The sequence below is a fragment of the Notothenia rossii genome (genome assembly GCF_949606895.1).
Source record: "Notothenia rossii genome assembly, chromosome: 6".
Lineage (NCBI taxonomy): Eukaryota > Metazoa > Chordata > Actinopteri > Perciformes > Nototheniidae > Notothenia > Notothenia rossii.
The window spans coordinates 14705865-14725260 of NC_136909.1; the positions used below are offsets into that span (position 1 = coordinate 14705865).

The 19396-nt window shown below is 39.3% G+C and overlaps 1 long non-coding RNA gene across 1 annotated transcript in view; it reads right to left on the reverse strand.

Moving 5' to 3' along the window:
* Positions 1-15660, reverse strand: part of LOC307042312 — a 101421-nt gene extending 85761 nt beyond the window's left edge. The window contains exon 1 of the long non-coding RNA XR_013809072.1: positions 15437-15660. This is a non-coding gene — a long non-coding RNA (uncharacterized lncRNA). The remainder of the gene's footprint in view (positions 1-15436) is intronic.
* Between the last annotated feature and the right edge of the window lie 3736 nt (positions 15661-19396).

Sequence of the window (19396 nt, forward strand, 5' to 3'; positions counted from 1 at the left end):
TTTGGCACTAAGATCTGCACACCTTACTCTGTGAATTGAGGGTTTATTTTGACCAAAACCAGAGTTGGTGATTGTTGGAACAGCTACATTTAACTAACTAGGTTGGTTTTGGTGAAGTTTAATTTGATTCTGTCAAGTATGCATTTAACTTGTTTGCATTGAGTTAGAGCCGCTGTGCCGAATGCAGAAAGAGACAGTTGTTGGATTGAGCAGAAGCTGTCAAACGTCTACATGTCCAGCACAGGCCCCCGTTGTCAATCCAGCCTTGTGAGGAATCCATCACAACTCAGTTTAAAATGATCCGACATCCCAGCATAAAATTGTTACCAATAAATGGGATATGGTCTCCTTATCCTTCTGCTTTGGGGATATGAGAGTTGTGTTCTTGGAAAAGTATCTGTCAATCGGCCCAGCACCTGTGCTCCTGCAGCTGTCAATTTGTTTCCTCAATGACGGCAATGTGGCATGTGCCTAGCTACGAAAAGCTCATACCTTTTGGCATTTTTCTCAAGCAGCAAAGCCACTGACAATGTTGTTCTCAGTCTCTGAGCACAGCACAATTCCTCCCAAACATCCAACTTGGCCTTTGCCAATGTATTGTCTACAATTAATTAGGTATGAACCACTGGTTATTTCAGACTTAATGTCATCAATTTGGAATTGCTAGCTTACAGATGGCCTACATCACTTTTGGATCATTGACGTCTCCTTATTTGTCCGGATGTACCGTAGGTTTTAAAGGTTGTGTTGATGGCTTTCATATAACAACAAATCATGTCTGGCTAGTAGAAGGCTTGATAATATTAGCTTAGCTTGTATATTATGTTTGTTTTTAAATTAACGTCAAACCTCACATATCTGCCTATATTTATCAATTTTATTATAGGGAAAGGTTAAACCTCCGATGTCAATTTTTTAAGATTTGTTTATAATTGTGGTAAAAGAGCATTGTCCAAAAAACATGCTTTTTACAGTTAATGCAATTCTGGAAATGATTAAACGTTTGTTCAATTAGATTAAGAATCAACAGATTAAAAACGTTGAAATACTTGTTAGTTTTAACCTACACTTACTAATAACGCATCTTTTCCAAAACAACCACAAGGTTGGTAGCATCCTCCATTGAGAATAAGGGAAAGAGAGCATGAAAGTGAAAGAGTTTTTCTATAGCAAGCCTGTTATTGCGTCTGCCTGGTTGAGCATGGAGGCGTTAATGTCTCACTAATCTCATTAACGCACAACGCTCACCCAGTCATGGGGATGGAAAAACATGCATTCTCTCCATGGCTTAGGAACTCATCCGCTTTTTGCTCAGACAGAAGCATTATAGCGTCAGCAGTTAAAAACAAAGATTCCTTGATGGGATCAGAGGAAGCTATCAAGAAGTACTGGTCTCACAGTTAGCTGAAAATATGTATCATCTGTTAAGTGCTGGAGGACATTGGAAATGAACAGACAATACAAGGATACATAATGTGAAAAACAGCAAGAGACTGCTTTTGCTGACAGTTAGTCAAGGCCTGACTTAAAGCATAGGATCAATGTGTAGAGGAGCTTAGTGGTGGATGGCTCTTCAGAGCTATGGCTGCTATAGCCAAGGGAGAAAGGAGTTGATGTATTCAAAAAAGATGCATTTTAGTCAGAAATGGAGGCAGAAAGTGGGTGGAGAGGGAATACTGGTATCTACATTTGGTAGACTGTCATAAACTCTTGAAATATATAGCAGGGTTTGATCACAAGAACTTGTGGAAACAGTCATTCTTAGTTTTAATGACTTCTTCACGGTGCTTTTCACAATAAGTAGAAGATGAATTCATTGTCATTAAAGTAATAACCACTCCCAAATCACATCTCTTGACTATGAACATTGCTGACATACTGTTAATCTCTAAAATATGCATAAGAGACAAAATCTCAATAGCATTAGTGTCCACAGCGGGAAGCTTCACTGTCATTTCTGTCACTTCCGTACAATCCCCTTCGTTGTGTTTAACTGGTCTCACACATTCTTTGCCGGCATCTGTGCCATCTCAGAAGCGGGCCCTGTCTCTTCTGCCTGCCCACCTCCTAATGTTATTTGGCAGAACAAAAGCTTCAGCGCTCATGCCAAAAATCCTGCCGAAGGAAGTTCTTGGGAATATGAGTTGAGTTGTGGTGGAGGTAATATTACCGCTCTCAACAGTGGCTGCCTGTGTGTCAGGCTATGGATGTAGAGAAGAGGATGTTTGTCATGTTTCTTTTGTTTGCTGTGCATTCTCCTCTCTATATGCTTGCTCCCCTGGTGTCTGGTCTGTCTGTCCTGCTCCTTCTTTGCTTTTTTATTTCATTTTCTGTCTATGAATCCTCACCTCCCCTCATATTCTCCTATTCTTTGTTTGACATCTCGTTTTGAGTTGTTGTTGCTCTGCCTGGCCTATCTCTTTCTCTCTCTCTCTCTCTGCTTGTGTCTCTTTGATGCCCTCATGGTTGGTTGAATGACTGAAGCCATAAGGCTGTTCCACCCACACACGTACACCGAGCTGAGCTGTCCTGTGCTGCGCTGTTAATTCTGCTGCTCAGCCCATCTGAAAGAGAAGGCAGAGTGTGACTCAGATGCTAAGGTGGGTGGTATGGGCCCAGGTGGGTGGTTAAATAGGCTAACTGTAGCATCTCTAACGCACTCACTTTCACATGGGAGATATTCTGATAAGTAGCTAAAACACTGCAAATTGGAGACGTGAAGAGCTTTGTAAATGTGATTTACAGTTCAAAGATCGTCGCTGTTATATCTCTAGGTTGTTTTGGAGACAAACCAAAGCTCTTGATTTGATTTGCTGGGATGACTGTTACTTACTACGATAGCTCCCTCAGCCTCAGAGCCGAAATGACATTAGCAGATCAGCATTATCATAATCATCCAAAGCATCCAGCGCTCAGAGTTATTTTCATATTTGCCGCATCACAAGAAAGCGTTTTGGAATGGATATGTATAAATCAAATATTTGATTTCATTAGATGTTTTGTAACAGTATTGGCTGCAAAGCTTCTTTACAAGCTTCAAAACATGCCAAGATAAATTTTAATTCAATCAAAACAAACACAAATCCACCCTCAGATACACTTTGATGGATGATGTTTGGTTCTGATGAGATTTAGATCTAGACTTTAAAGATGAAAGTTGAAAATGATCCAATGGTCTTGAGGTATATCAAATTTAAATCATAGATATGATAACCTTTTGCTGGAGGCCCACAAGTCATATGCTGATACTAGACAACAAAGTATTTTCCTCAGTGAAGAGGTTTAAAACGTTGCCCTAAGTTATAGATTTACATTTTCACTTCTACCATGGGTAATTCTCCCTGACAGGCTAAAGTGACTAAGTAACATTGCGTGCACTGGGGGAAACTGCAAGTGGCTTATCTTTGAACGTGATTATCTTTATATAATTTGGCTGTCTGTAAAGCAGAGTGTGAGTCACTATATCTGAAGGCTAAGTAATGTCTCTTCTCTAAACTGCACAGCACAAAAAGCCTTAACTGGACTTTTACCATGGACTGACAGTGTTCTGTTAAGTGAAGCTCCAGTACCGAGATAATGCTTTGTGATTTTCATTTCAAATGGAAAAATGAAGATACATTGTACAGTATTTTTCACTAAGTATTAAAGCAAGTGGCAAGTCATATTTCATTTAAAAGAAAAGTATAAAAGTAGGCTTTTTATTGGGTAAAAATTAAAGGGCTGTCTAATATGTTATGTTCACATGGCACGAATGCAAAGTAATATATCAGTTATATAGAAATATCTGCTTGTAAAATATATGACTTTTAAAACCCGCATCTAGACTATACTAGTTTTGGACATAATATTGGCCATATGTATTATCAAATGTTGACCTTTAAATACTTGTTTTTAACATAAAACATTCATTTTCACACAATTCACTGCAAATAAAGCAATATAACACCTCAAAACACTTTGTTACTCTTTCTATGTCATTTTGGCGCAGTGGTTAGAGCGTTGGTCATCAAATCAAGGGGTGTTGGTGAACTCCAGTTCGAATCCTGCCTCGGCCGCCACTGCGTCAGGCCGTTGTGTCCTTGGGCAAGACACTTTACCCGCATTTGCTCCTGTGGGTAATGTCCACAGTAATGACTCTTACATGTCTAATATGTGTAATGTGTATTTGTAAAGCGCTCTAATAATATTTTTTTATGAATTATTATTATTATGAGCACATGCCTTTCATTCGATAAAACCTACCCTGTCTAAAGTAAAGTATCTTGTAAAAATAGTAGCATCTAAAGACTGACCTTATGTGAAAGGAAAAGTATCTGGTATCTGATGAGCACAGAGGCAGTCATTCAAATATAGGCAAAGCACATGATGCTGTAGATAGGCTGCAAAATTGTGATTTGAAGACCAGTGTCCTACAATTTGTTATACTTCTAGTTATTGTGATGAATAATGAGATGAATGTGTAAAAGCCAAATCGCAGCACAGAGTGGCTATGAGCTTCTTCTGGTGCTGATATGGTCCTCCTTTACACTACAGCACCTAGTCTGACAAAGACATCACCAGTCCTGTCTATCCGACAACCGCAACCATCTGTTGAGAGCCCACGGTGGAGCCTTGATGGCTGTGCATTTGAGTGGTAATTGAGCCTGAAATGTGCTTAATAACGATTGTCCTGCCTAATACGCTACATCAGGAGCTCAGAGCACCGTGACAACCCTGAGCAGCAGAGACATCCAAGCAGGCAGGGAGGCAGATTGCAGAGATGGGCAGAAACTACATTCCTTCTCCTCCTCATTAGCTTCCAATAACTGGGAACAGCGAACATAAATGCATTACTGTTATTCAGCTAGAGAATTGACACAAGAGTGTTCGTTTTTGTTAAAAGGCTTTGATATGTATCAGTCCAGCTATGTTTGGGGTGTTGTCTATTTATTAAGATACTATAAGCAGTAGGGCAGCACGATATTGGAAAAAACTGATATTGCGATTTTTTTTCCCCCTGCAATATATATTGCGATATGAAAACATACAGGAATTGAAGAAAGGACCGTTTTTTTCCCTCCAAACCATCCTTTCTTGAACTTTAATGCTATACAATTGGTATTTTTTTAACTATATTGAACCGAATGAAGGATTTTAGTCACGGACATCTGGAACTTAACTTATCAGAGCAAAAAGCTCGGTTAGCAGCGCCGAACTGCCCTGGAGAAACACATGAAACTACTTTATTCAGTGTTTTCATCTTTAATCACCGGGTCCGTTTGCTTTGGAGATTTGATTGTGATTGTGGTTTGCAGTGCATGCAGAGCCTGCATGTCACTCACTCAAGTACCCCTGACATGAGAGCCGCGCAAGTTTTCCTTTTGTAGCAAGCAGCAAAAATAATTGTTACATGACGTGTTTGAGTTAATTTGCCTACTTAATATCGCAAGTCCTAAAAAAATTAAAGATTTTTAAAAATGTTTTTTTTTTTAAATCGCACGTCCTGCAATGTGAAAATCGTGCATGCGCATATCACGATTATCATCACGACACGATATATCGTGCAACCCTAATAAGCAAGTCTCTGTTTGGTTTGACAGAATGTGTAAAAAAAAAAAAAGGGTATACAAACATGGTGGGTTATATTTCTCTTTCACATGTATTAATAGTGGCTCGAGTTACATTTAAAATGATGATTAGAGACCACAAAAAAGGCAGTGCAACCAAATGGCAAAGCTTTAATACAACTCAGACAACTGAGATAAACCCTGCTTCTCTAATTGGTCAAATAATGAACCTTCTTTGATTAATTTGTCATGTTCAAATTCATCTTGGCTGCTATAGCTATGAACACATCCTTGTAGAATCCCATGTTATGAATGGGTGAAAAAGGAGTAGTTTGTAGTCTGTGATGGGGGGCTCTGTTCACCATGACAGCTGCCCCAGGAGACCACATGGCAGTAAGAGGTACTTGTCAACAGTGGGTTAGAGACAAAAGGCAGGCATCTTCCCGGTCACAGTGTGTGGGATCAGAGGGCGTGATATCCTGTCCAATGCCCCTGCTGAGGATCCAGAAAACCCCAACTCCCTGCACCTGTCAGGCACCACAGGGAGGTGGTTTGGCTGTGTCACACTCGTAACACGAGAGGAACGCCTCTCTCCTGAGGTGTACACGTACAGTTATCATCATGGTTTCCGTTTCAGATCTGTAATCAGTCGTTCAACCTGACAGAAGCAGTGTTTTTGCCTGTATGTAGAGTTGTGTTGAAGCTGAAGAGATTGGGTGCTTGGGGTTTTAGAAGGGTAATTGCCTCACAAAGTGAATTGAGTCACGAGGAAATGAGCATCCTCAGAGGAAAATCTGTCTTACAAAGTAACTCATATACACAACAACTAGAGCCTACTGGTGAAGCATTACTTATTCCCTCTCAACTTCCTCTGCTATTCATTTCCCAGTCTGTTCAACTTACAGTGTGTGGGTGCCGCTAACTCACCAATCCACATGTGTAACCTGCTCAGCAGTAGCTAAATGTGACTCTAGGGATACAGCTTCATCAGAGCAACATCATGCATCACAGAGACCACATTTAAATACCAAATATTGCCCATTCATTTCTCCCTCCCCAATCATAGAGGAGTGTACAGCACTGTGTTTAGAACAGGCCAGAGGGATTTGAGCAGGCAAACAGATGGGTCCTTAGAAAAGGTATGGATAGTATGGTACAAATGCAGGAATGGGAATCCCCTGGGAGCCCCCTCCTCATTCTGGCACCCACTTTCATGGTGTGTTTAGTGCCCTGCTCTGTATGAATTATGAACAGGCTCAGAGACTGATTGTGTAAAGCTCTGAATACCAAGTGTTTTATGTTGGGATAGAGTAGTTTGCATTTCATTGTGCATCAGCTTCTTTTATTATGTTTTACAAAAGAAAGTTGTACTGGGATGATGTCAGTAAAACTGAATAGAAACCAAGCTGTAGATCTAACGGTACGTCCACATGGTTCCGTTGCGTTGAAGCCGGTGGGCGTGTCTGGCGCGCAACCAACAACCAATCACATGAATCTCCCGCCCCGGACACACAAGCTCGCGGTTTGATTGGCTAGCGCTTGTACTGGCATATTATTTGATTGGCTGGCGCTTCAGTCGACGCTTGAAAAGTTGAACTTTTTTCAACTTTCGAAGCGAGCAATGGAGGCGAAGCGAAGCGACGGAACCACAATGCAGTTCGGCAAAACTTGACGTCACCCCATTCAAAGTGAATGGGAAGCGTCTCCGTTGAAGCACGCGACGGAACCGTGTGGACGTTACATAAATGTTGCAAATGTGAAAATATCCTTTATTAAGATATGAAACCTATTCAAAAAATAATAAAGAAAGATATTCTACCTCCACATCTCTTGAGAAATGTCATACTAGGTGTATGGCAACGCAGCAATCACAGCAATCAGCCCTCTTATTTCAGGGTTTCTCTGGACCGCACAGCACAGACAAAACACATGTAGGAGCAGAGCCGACAAATCTGGAAACAAGATGGGCACTCTGACCTTCCCCTGGCACGCCGCCCACAGCCTGCAAACCCACTCAACATGACGGGTATCCGTGCGTCTCTGCTGGAATCGTGGCAGGCATAATTGCGCCTCCTGTCCAAGTGCGAGGAAGATATTCTTAAGGACCTTTTCTCTGTGCATCTCTGTGAGACACGACAGAACAAGAGTGCTCATACTCATCTATGGATCAGCCCCCAAAGGTCCCTTGCTTTAGTCGGAAATGTAATGAGACACTGTTAACTCAATTTTCACTATTTTCAGAGGAAATGGAAAAGCCTTTATGTGAGACTTTATGTGAGCAGAACATCACTACCCTTTAATTTTCTCTCTGTCTGGAGTCTGATGTGGGTGATCAAATGTGACTTTGACACTTAAAATGTTGAACTTCTAACAAGATGTGGTAAAGTCCTTGTAGAATGGTTGCATTGTTTTAACATTGTTATACACAAACATAAATATACACTGTATCTCTCCAACAGGTGTATATATGCAATATTTTACTATAAATAAAACATGTTACACCATTTTATTTACTTATTTTAACCTTGTTCTTTTAAGACAAGTTAAGTAAAAGTGATCTTGTCCCTTTGAAAGTGTGCATGGACTGTATGAGTGGAATGATGTGTGTAGGTCCTTAAATGGCCGTATCTGACAAAAGGTGGACACAGACAAATAGGGCTGCTCCTCTGTTATCTCTGCCTTCTAGGTGTTAAAGGGGTGCTTACCACAACCATGGGTCGCTGTACAGATGCCATGGCATTTACACAGCTTTCTCTGCTTACACAAAACTCAAACACATACACGCGGACATATAAAGAATTACAATGTTAGTCTTTGTCACAATGCCCTCTGAAAAGATTGGGCACCCTTCAAAAACACCCCTGCTACAAAGGACAGTTCGTGGCACCAGCACATGTCAAGGCAGAGGTCATGGTGAACCATGTCACTATGAGCCCAGGAAACAAATGAGGAGGGTCTATTATGCCAACTCTTGGTTACATGGACACATTTAGGGGCACAGCGGATGTCAGCTTGGAATGAATAAATCACCCTGAATGGCTGGAAGAGATAGAAGGACAGAAAGTGTTTTTTTACCCCTGTAACACAGACACACATCTAACTGAACACATGTCCATTCACTTGTGAAACATCTCTATTAAGTGCTAATGAGAGTCTCACTCGCAAGTACACACAAGGGGTATGGGTGACCCCTTCGCAACGGACATCAGCAGCCACTAGCTATAATGTTTGGCCTCTTACAGCTTGATTCCTAAAAAGTAGTGAAGAATATTGACATGGAGAAGAGAGTATATATAGAACTTTGTTTTTCTGCATACATAAATCGTTTTCTCTACCAGTGGTATTAATACAGAGAAATCCTGGTTGATTTAAATTACATCACATGGTGTATGCATGTGCATTGCTTGAGGAGGCAGCTGCTTGTCTGTCAATCTCTTTCACACATGATGTCTTGACTGTGATGTTAAGATGCAGGCCTGAAGGCCACAAGAGAAACACACAATTATTGTTCAATTACCACTTCCTCTGCTGCTTCTGTCGTTAAAAGATGAAGACTTTCACATCTGTATATTGCTCCTTTATTTACAGAGTGCATGCAGACCAAGTATATATGGCAAATTGGACTACAGTAAGAGCAGACATGGGGTGCAAAGAATTGTTGTTTTGCTGCTCAGAAAGAGAGTCAAGGGAAAGGAATGTAAAAGTCTCAGTCTCCTTGGCAACATCACGCTTCTTCCAAAGCCCAATCTCAACTATGAAATCGTTTTTAATCAGTGAAATTATCAACACAATTACATCAACAATGCAAACATGTGAATAAGCAGTTCAGCAATTATTATTGTCGAAAAAGAGGATTGCGTGTTGGTGAATAATTGGCATTGATGAACAACACAAAGCCACATGTGGTTATGGCACATTAACCAAGTATTTGGCAGTAATACATTATTAACAGGTTTCCATTTCAACAAAAGTGTCAATTCTCACTCTGAACTTTTTTTCAAATCTGAATAATAGGAAACAAAAATATAAAGCCCGGTTTCATTTTTGTATTTCTTCAGTCAAACTACACTTAAGTTCCAAGAAATGTGTATATCTTTTTACAATGCATCATACCTTAAAATGAATGTTATAATAACGCATTATTTAATTATACTTACTAGTAAAGTTAGAAAAGGACGGAGCCACCAAGCTGACAAATTGAAACACTTAGCAGACAACCCGACAGGTGAAACCGACTTCCTAGCTGAGCTATAACACATCATTGCAATCATCTACCCAACCCCTGTCCTTGGTCGTACTAAACAAGTAAATTGATACCATCAGAAAGCATGCACTTCACAGTTGACACTTTGATGCGGATTTGGTCCTGTGGGGATATAAATACCAGCCGAATCATGAAAGGCCTACCACTGAGAGATGGAGGAGAGGCCAATCAGGTGAATAATGGCCATAGTTTTTAGCCGTGGCCGCCAGTACTGGTTGCCATCAGTAGTAATGTCCACCTTGAAAAACCCTAAGTGTGCTGTTTGATCAATGCTGCCTGATGGGAAGAGAAAAATCAAGCCCATAAACAGGCCCTTGGATGCTAAAAGGGGAGTGAGACCTGAGGGACCGGCGATTGAAATGTATGGTGAGAGGTATATTGATGTCCAAGTTCCGAGAAGTAGAAGTGTTGACCCTATAGCTCTTTCCCCTATCGTAATGCGCATGTGCTGTATGAATGTGTTTTATCTCACTAGTGATGTGCTACGTAAAATACATGTAATTAAGATAAAGAATCTGTCCAGCTGCAACACAGTGTTGAAAACAGTTATGACCTTTTGCATGTCTCTTAGATCATGCTTCTATGGTTGAAAAGTTCATCTCTTCATATTAAAAAAAAAGATAGTGTAGAAGTCTCTTGAAGCAGACAACAAAAGCAGAAGAAAGGCAGAGAAAAAAAAGAAATAAGTAGCGGCAAAGTTTTTCTTCTCAGTCAAGAAGAAGGAATGTTTCTGTGTCACTGTTTTCCCTTTTCATGGCAAAGGGAGGAGAGCCAAGGTCGAGCGTGTCAGTGTGAGTCAAGCCTGAAAGTGTGAAGACTCCAATTAGACATAGCCTCGGGTCTGACTCCAAAAGACAAGGATAACACACACCCCTTCTTGAAATGTGCCAAACAACGCATAGTGCAAACACATACACAAACACACACACACAGACACCACATGTCTTCATGTCCCTGTTTTACATGAAATGCATGTTGATACCACAGCTGTTTGCACCCCATCCATCATCTCTAGCAGGCAACAGGCAGAATTATTAACAAGCAAAATCTGTCATGCCCTATTAGCGCAATAAGGAACCTGCTAAGGCAAGTAAACAATGTATTAATGTATGGCTGATGTATTTGATTATCATGTGCTTGAAGAACTCCAAATATTTATGATTTCACAGTCTATTTGCACTTAATTGAACATCCATCCATCCATCCATGGATTGAACATTGAACATGTTGCTCGAAAAAAATATATCACAGCAATGATTATTTAATGAGCACTGGGATGATTATAAAGTAAATGGCGAATGGATTGGTGTTACTTGAAACTTTTTGTGTGAGGAAATGACATTATCAAAAATTTGTTTTAACTTCTTAGAGTATTGAGTTATAAGATAATGCTTTTTTCATAAAACATTGTTGCTTTACTGACCATTGGTTTTATATATTATATATGTTTGTAAAGATTTGTTTTTATATAATTTATTTTAATATTATCTTTTGTATAATATTTTTATTTAGGAAGCATCACCGAATCAGACAAGGGGCAAAAGGTGGGGCGGGGTAGCGGCCTATTCTCCACTTCCTACGCTATTGCTCAGACTGGAAACATATTCAAAGCCATTTTTTAATAATCTCGACAACCAGTGTTTCCCCTATATACAAATAGCGGCGGCGCTAAAATAATAATAAGTGGCGATCCTTTTTCATTTTTGTTTGTCATGTGGATTTGTAGTATTTGTGTTACTTTGTGTTCACTAAAAGGTGTATTTTTGCTAAATCTTGAGACATTGCCACTGTATGTACTGGCAGGGCCGATTTTTGGCATAGGGCGCCAGATCTGGGGGACGCTGCGCTGGTAGCTCTTGGAGGGGAAAAAACATTTTTGACCGTTGGCGCTCATCCTAATTTTTGGCCTTGATGTAACAACATTCATAATTAAGTAAATGTAACACCCTTTTCACCCCGGTTACACTTTTCATTAGCCCTGCACGATGGGCGCTGTAAGGGATGAAAGTGGGGGATTTTGGCTTATCAGGCGCCCGCAATTATTAGGATAAATAAAAACAGGTTTGAAGTCATTCCAATGTATACTATAGGACAGTAAACCAAAAATATCGTTTAAAGTTGGAGAGATACAAAAATATCCATAAATTAATAAATGTTAACTGGGTAAAATAAGATATAAATGAACAACAAAAATAAAATAAGTTACATTTATTTGTTATTGGCTATGGTAGGTTATTGGTTATGTTCACATACTTATTTGATTATTAAAATGTAAACCGATCTTTTTCAGATGGGTGTTTTAGAGTTGTAACCCCTAGATCTAGTCTCTAGTAATGTGTGCTCAAAGTGCACCAGATAGAAACATTTTACTTTAAAATGTTCAAAAAATCTTCCCGAACTTCCCTAGAGAATGTCACGTCCACCCCCCAATTAAAACATGTTCATACAATACTGAATACATTTGAAGCCATTTTGACGTATATTACCTATGTCAATAAGTTTCTGTTTTTGTAGTGTATTTGTTTTTTGTAGAGATTTTTCATTTATTCTTTATATATAAAATCTCGCCTAAAATCTCGACTAGGGCAGCAAATGTTCTAGAACCGGCCCTGGTACTCAAGAGCCTTTCTTGTGCTGACACATAGAAACAAATTGGCGGGGCACACTTCGCACACACAAAAAAATTCCACGCGCTCCGCGCTCACATTATGCTGGGCCCACGTGCCTTAGCACCGCTGCTATGACTCCATAGGGGAAACACTGGTGTATGATCTGTTACTGCCTTGATAGGTTGTGATTCTATTGCATAGACAAACTCCATCAACACAGAAGTAAAAATATGATATCATAATAAAAATAAAAAAATAAAAATGTCAACAGAAATATACTTATGCGGCCACTAATATATTTGGGGGTTTCAAAACCACTGACCTGCTCCAACAAAAGGACAGTCATTCAGCTGTGAATAATCAATTATTTTGAGCTTCTCATGACAAAAAATATTTAAGGGGCCTCATAAACCCAACTCACTGGATAATTGAGAGCACATTGAGCAACTTGCTTTGTGAGGACAATGATGATGTCAATAAAATGAATGGCTTTCAAACCGGAATGAACAGTTTTATTTTACAAGAACCCCTCAAAAGCTCAGCTAACATAAGATTAACTTCGCCCTAAATACATCTAAAAAAAAAACTCACGGTCAACACATTTAGTTAATTTTTTCTAAAATATCTTCTTGTGACAAACAATTGAAAAGTAAGAAACATAAGACACATAGTTATGTTAGGGAAAGACGTATGTACGTGTTGGTTTTATACTGGACAAGTTCAAGCTGGCATAAAGCAGAGGATACAAAAGGTTTTCTCTCTTAATATTCAACCTAAATCCAAACATTTTTCTAACATTAAAGTATCTGAATCTAAGAAAACAACACCTGCTCTCCGGTGTCAAAGCCCTACAGCTAGTTAATTAGACACCCGACAACCTCTCTGAGACTGTGTGTGGAGCAAGAACTTGTAATGCAATACTTTATTAATGAAGAAATTATATTATAGGAAAGGTTTGCAAAATTCAGAACTGAGACACATTCAGTGGAAACATCTTCTTCAGATCATTCCCACTTAAGACATGGATAATTTAAACCAGTGTAGGTTTAATTATCCCAGCCGTCAATTAGGTCAATCCCATTTGAATCTCTTCTATGCACTTATCCGAGGCTAGAGCTATACATCAAATACCCCCGTGTGCAGAAAATGCAATGAGAGAGCATCTTTTCTGTGTTTTGAAATGTGAGCAGAGATGAAAGAGATGAAATTGTTTATAGTGTGTATAAAAAATACAGAGTGTAAAAGATTGTACACACACAAATGCAGAGCAGATGTCCGGTGTACAGTGTGGACTTAATGAGCCATGAATGATATGAGAGGCAAGTGGAGATGCCTATCCCTATCTATTCAGAAACAGGCTGTGGTTGTGACACATCTGGTACCTGCCCCCATCCCTACTGCACCTGTGCTTTAGATGCTCAGGGACACCACAATTATTACCTCAACCGTGCCATGTGTACTCATCTGAATGTCATCTATTACACATGTAAAAAAAACTAAGACCTAATTTTCAGATTTTTGTTTTTGTTATTTCAGATTTAGATTAAAAGATCATCACCGCTTTCTTTCAAGTCTGTGAAGAATTAAGAGCAAGCAGGTTTTTAGGTTCCCTTATTGGAAACAGGGGTTTAACAGCTTTTATGTATATTCAGTAACTAGTAATCTATTCATTCTGTAATCCAGTCTTCATGCTAAATTAAACTAATCTTATTTTATCCTGGCTCTAGGTTCACACTTAAGAGCGATAGAGATTATTCTCATCTGACTCAATGTAAGAGAGCGAATCAGCATATTCCAGATATTGTCAAGCTATTCCTTCTTACTTCAATTGTAACCACATCGGCATCAATTCATATCAAACAAATATCTTACTTTCTATAAATTGTGAACTTCTGAACTACAGTTCTTTTAGTCAGAGGCCCTTCAAGGGATTGAAAATGTAATACCAAATGGGAAGCCTTTACAGTTAGCATAAATTTAGCAAAACAAAAATGTCTGATGTTTGAGCGAGATTATTACACTCATGGTATCTTTATGGGAATAGATTTAACAAATAAAATGTATTTAGACTGTAATAAAACACATGTTGCTGAAGCCAGGCTTTCTCTCCAATCTACTTAACCATAAGAGCAAAGAGCAGGAGTTCAGCTATTTCATTCTGATGTGAACAACCAAAACCCAAAGGGAATTGCCCTAAACCAAGACAACACATGCAGAGTACTCAAAATGTCTCTGTGGACATAAGCAATAAGGCAAGCATAAGCCAAACAACACAACACTCTACTACATAAACTACAATTTTTGCATAATACCATTTGGATTTTAAATGCACATTCATTGCAAATTATTCCACTTATACATTGCAAATAATACAGACATTCAGCAGCATACAAATAGTGAGCAACCAGCAGCACAGCATGACCTGCAGCATGCAGAAGCCATGTATGCGAAAACATTTCTGTTCATATATATTAGGCCAGATCACTATAATAATAATAATAATAATAATAATAATAATAATAATAATAATAATAATAATAATAATAATAAATGAATGTAAGCTGTTTACAGGATTTACACTAAGCGGCCTTCACTGTACACATACAGTGGAGTTACTGTTACCAAATGTAGGACCAGAAGTGTGTAAAGCCTATGCTTAAAATACATCTATTTGTAAATATATTTTAAACAAAAATATGAGTATATGCATCAGATATACATGTAATTAACTTAATATTGTTCCAATGATAACTATACAGCATTATTGTTGAGAGTCATTCACATGTAGATCCTATACATTGTGTGCATTCATGTAGCATGGCACAGGTGCCCATTTGATCACCAATTCACCTTAACAGTACAGCAGCAAAGCTAACCCAAGAAATAACAACAACAACGCAGCCATGGTTAGCTTATTGGCAAACCCAAACTAACACAACATGTAGCTAGCCAACACATGGCATGTCATTAGCAATACATAAACCCACAGACAGTACAGCAGCGAAAAGCCCACTTACTTTGTTTCAAAGTCGAAGTCAGGTGAACCATCTCCAGGAATATGGTCAAGGCTCCGCAGCAAACACAGGAGGAAGGGCCTCTGTCCTGGCGTCTGATTTATGGAGATTTTACAGTAAACTGACCACTGCAATAGATGCGCAATGCACCGCGATTATTCACTTCACATAAAGTCGTCAAAAACGATAAACCGTACTTTCAGCCAAGTCAATGAGCAACGCAAAACTGTGACGTTATTTTCTGTACAATACACGTTCGTGAATAATGGTTGGAGGTTACAGTTTTGCATGAGCCAATCACTATAGCACATTGCCAACAGCTGATGCAGATTAGCCAATACAAGCTCTCTACCTGACTATGCTGAATTTCGAAAATAAATGTGTGTACATTTCATTCCTTCATAAAGTTACAGTGGAGGTAAAAAATAGGAAAAAAAAGAAAAATGTAACCTACACCTGCAGGAGCTGCTAATGACTCCAACAGCAGGTGTTTGGGGTAACATCCCCCAAAAAAGGCCAAGTGAGAATGTGTGCAAGCATCAGCAGGCAGACTTACTTTTACTTATTATAAACAAATAATGTATTTTGGAATGAGGCAGATATCCTAAATTCTTTAAGAAACATAGCCAATGCTGTGTGCCTTTTTTTTTAAATAGGGAAAAGGTTTTGCATCAAGATTAGTAGGTTTTAAATTGCTATGTCCCTGTTGTTAACACACAAGGAAAGGTGAAAGAGTCTCTTAGCAACACTAACTCTTAAATATCAGTCATGGTAAAAGCCAACTTTGAAACTTGAATTGTGCAATGTTTCCACATATGTATCCATACATACATGTTTACTGATTTAACAAGTTGAAAATTGTGTATTATATATTTCCTTAAAGATCACTTTGACTTAAACTGTCAAGCACAAATATGTCTGAGAATGTAAGAAATATATGAGTGTATATTAATTGACTCAATGTATTGTTCCAACAAATGACAGAGGAGGTTTAATGGTTTTAGTGGGGAGTGATTAAAATATGGAGAGGGTGATTATAATGGGACAGAGAAGGGAAATGAGAATGGGAAGTGAGAGATATCAAGGATGAATGAAAGATGATGGCGATGCAATGGAGCAAAGCTCTATAAAAGAAAGCAAGAGAGAAAAATCTAAGGAAGGAAGCCCAGAAATGAATGGTGGTCTGTTGTTTGCCCACTAGTATGCAGCTAGCTATGTCAGGGGCACAGATGACCCAAAACTAGATACTCTCCCTGCTGTCGTCCACCTCCCGAGACCTCGATGGCACTGACCTAATTCAGACTGATTGATCTTTTTCCAAGCCCTCAAATATGACCTCTTAACCACTTTCCTCACACTTACAAAAGTGGATTGGAAACTTTCATTTTGTAGGCTGTTATGGCTTTTAATGGATATTTAGCCTTTTTTTGTACTGTAGATGCATATAAAAGTGTGAATCTATCTACCAACAGTTATATCCGACTACTGTCTTATTTATTTGTATTACTGCTTCTACTTTTTCTTGACAGCGAGAAAGCAGTTTAATATCAAAAGAGTAGAGAGATTCAGAAAAGAGAATAGCAGTGTGAAGAAAATCTGCAGTAAGATCATGCATTGTTATGTTTAACAAGGTTCAATGTGCTGAAAATAAGTACTGCTTTTTCAGGAATTGCTGTGATAACCTCTCTCTGAAAGGAACATGTTGTGTACCTTTGTCTGATGATATTTCACTTCATCGTTTGGTGATCCAATTAAAAAGTATTTAGAACATTTGAGAATTTGTATACAATATAATAATATAATCCATACATTTTGTATACCTTGTTTCAATCTCAATGAGATTAACAGGATGTAGTGATTAGTGTATGAAAATATAGCAACATGTTTGCACAATGCAACATAACATCTTTGGAGAAGCAAAACTCAAATATTGTGAAATTCTTTATATCATATCAGTTTATCAGTACAACCTGCCACTTGCCTTCTAAAACACAACTTAAAGGGACAGAGGAAGTATATTTTGCTCAATGCCTGCCTGACCCTAAAAGTCTATAAAAGATTCCAAATTTCCTTTAAAAGTTGAATGAAGACATTACATAGTCTATCTGTCTGTCCATGCTTATCAGGGAAGTTGTGTTACTGCGTTCACACTGGTAAATGATGATGCAGATGCAGAATAAGTTAAGATCGCAATACGATGAAAAACATTGTACATATTAATTGTAACGTTTTTCAAAGTTTAACATTTCTGTCATTAGTTTCATCATCATCGCCATAATTTCTGGCAGCAGCCACAGCTGCAGCGTCATTATCATCACTAACAGCATCATCATCGTCTTCATCAGGTGAGCAAACAACTGGGATTGCTGAGTTCAACACAGCATAAATTCTGTAACAAGATCCGAAACCCAGATAGAAAGATCCATCCGCTCGTCCATCTAGAAAGGGAAATCACTGGAGGCCTCAGACCAGCCTCTGCAGTCCCACACCATCCTCCCCTGTCCAGGCAGCTTCTCACAGAGTTAGACTGAGTGGCCCTGCTCCAGCATGTTGAATAATGAATTAGAGGCTGATATCCTGTGACGGAGACTGGGAGGGAGCACTTCCTCCCTGGGCCAGAGTGGGGCTTGAATACCCGTGAATAATACATGGCCAAAAGTGGGTCTGTTGAAATGACTCAATACTGGGAGTCAAGTGCAAGATTATCTTTCCACGGTTATGAAAATATTGCAGCCTTTGTAACACAATAGGAGAGGTGAGAAGATGATCATAAGAAACAGGCTCACAGTTACTGTTCTGTGTGAGCTAATTGTTAATACATTGAAATGTATAAGACGTTATTTCTGAAACGGTTGTCCGTAAGTGACCCCGCTTGAGACTTGTTTGGTCATGGATTCTTGAATTATAGAGCGATAATATTTTCAATCCATCTAAAAATGTGGAGTAACTCTACGAGGAAAAGAAAATATGCATTAATGTTACTTTTCACGGAAAGCGGACTACGAAGTGTGCCTCTATTCAGCGTGGCATGAATCAATCTGCAGTCCTTCCTTGTTTCTCAGTCGTTCCTTTTTCCGGTGTTTCATCATGGGATTCTGGTTACATATATGTGGTAAACTAATAATCACAGCACCTGTCTTTTTAAACTAAAATAAATCCTCCTAGACAGAATTATGATATATTTACTTATCTTTATACAGTTGTCAATTTACACATTCAAAAATGGATTTCCAGCCTCCCACAAGACTAACCAGGGCCCCCTGTCTCTCACTGGGCCAAGTCAGCCTCCAAGAAAGCTGGAAACCACAGGCTCTCGCTCAGCCCCAGCTCTCCCAGCTAACCACTAATCCATGTGTTTGATACATTACGCTCCGCTTGGCTTTGTTCTGCAGGGATGTGCTGTCCCTTCCCCTGCCAAGTCACCCTCTTTCCCTCGACTATCCCTCTTGCTTGTGCTTTCTCTTGCTCCTACTGCAGTCCAGAGGATTATGCCAGAGTCCTTTGGATTTCTCTAATTGCGTTTAATTAGGGCTGGGTCAGGCCAGCGTCACAAAGCTAGGCTGTTGAATTCTAGCAAGAAGATACTGTGAAGTAACCCCTCCAGATCTGCAGCTGGCAGAAGGGCCTGAGTGAGGTGAGAGAGATCCAGATAGAGAGAGTAGGAGAGAGGCAAAATAAATAAATAGCGAGTGAGGAGGACTAGGGAGCAGTAGAGGGCAGGGAGAGGTGGAAGAGAGGAATCAGTAAGGCGACAACAGTGTCTGTGTTGGATTCTCCCAAAGAGAAATCGATTGCCACGCGCCTCGCTGTTCCCCAGACCTCTACTCCTCCATGCTTCTCTTCATGACACCGTGCTGTGGGGAGCCGTAACTCACTGTGCCCTTGGTTGAGGCTTAAGCAGATCGTTGTTCAGAAAGTCTTCCTTTTGGCATGATGCACTTTATTCTTCCTAAAATAAATTCT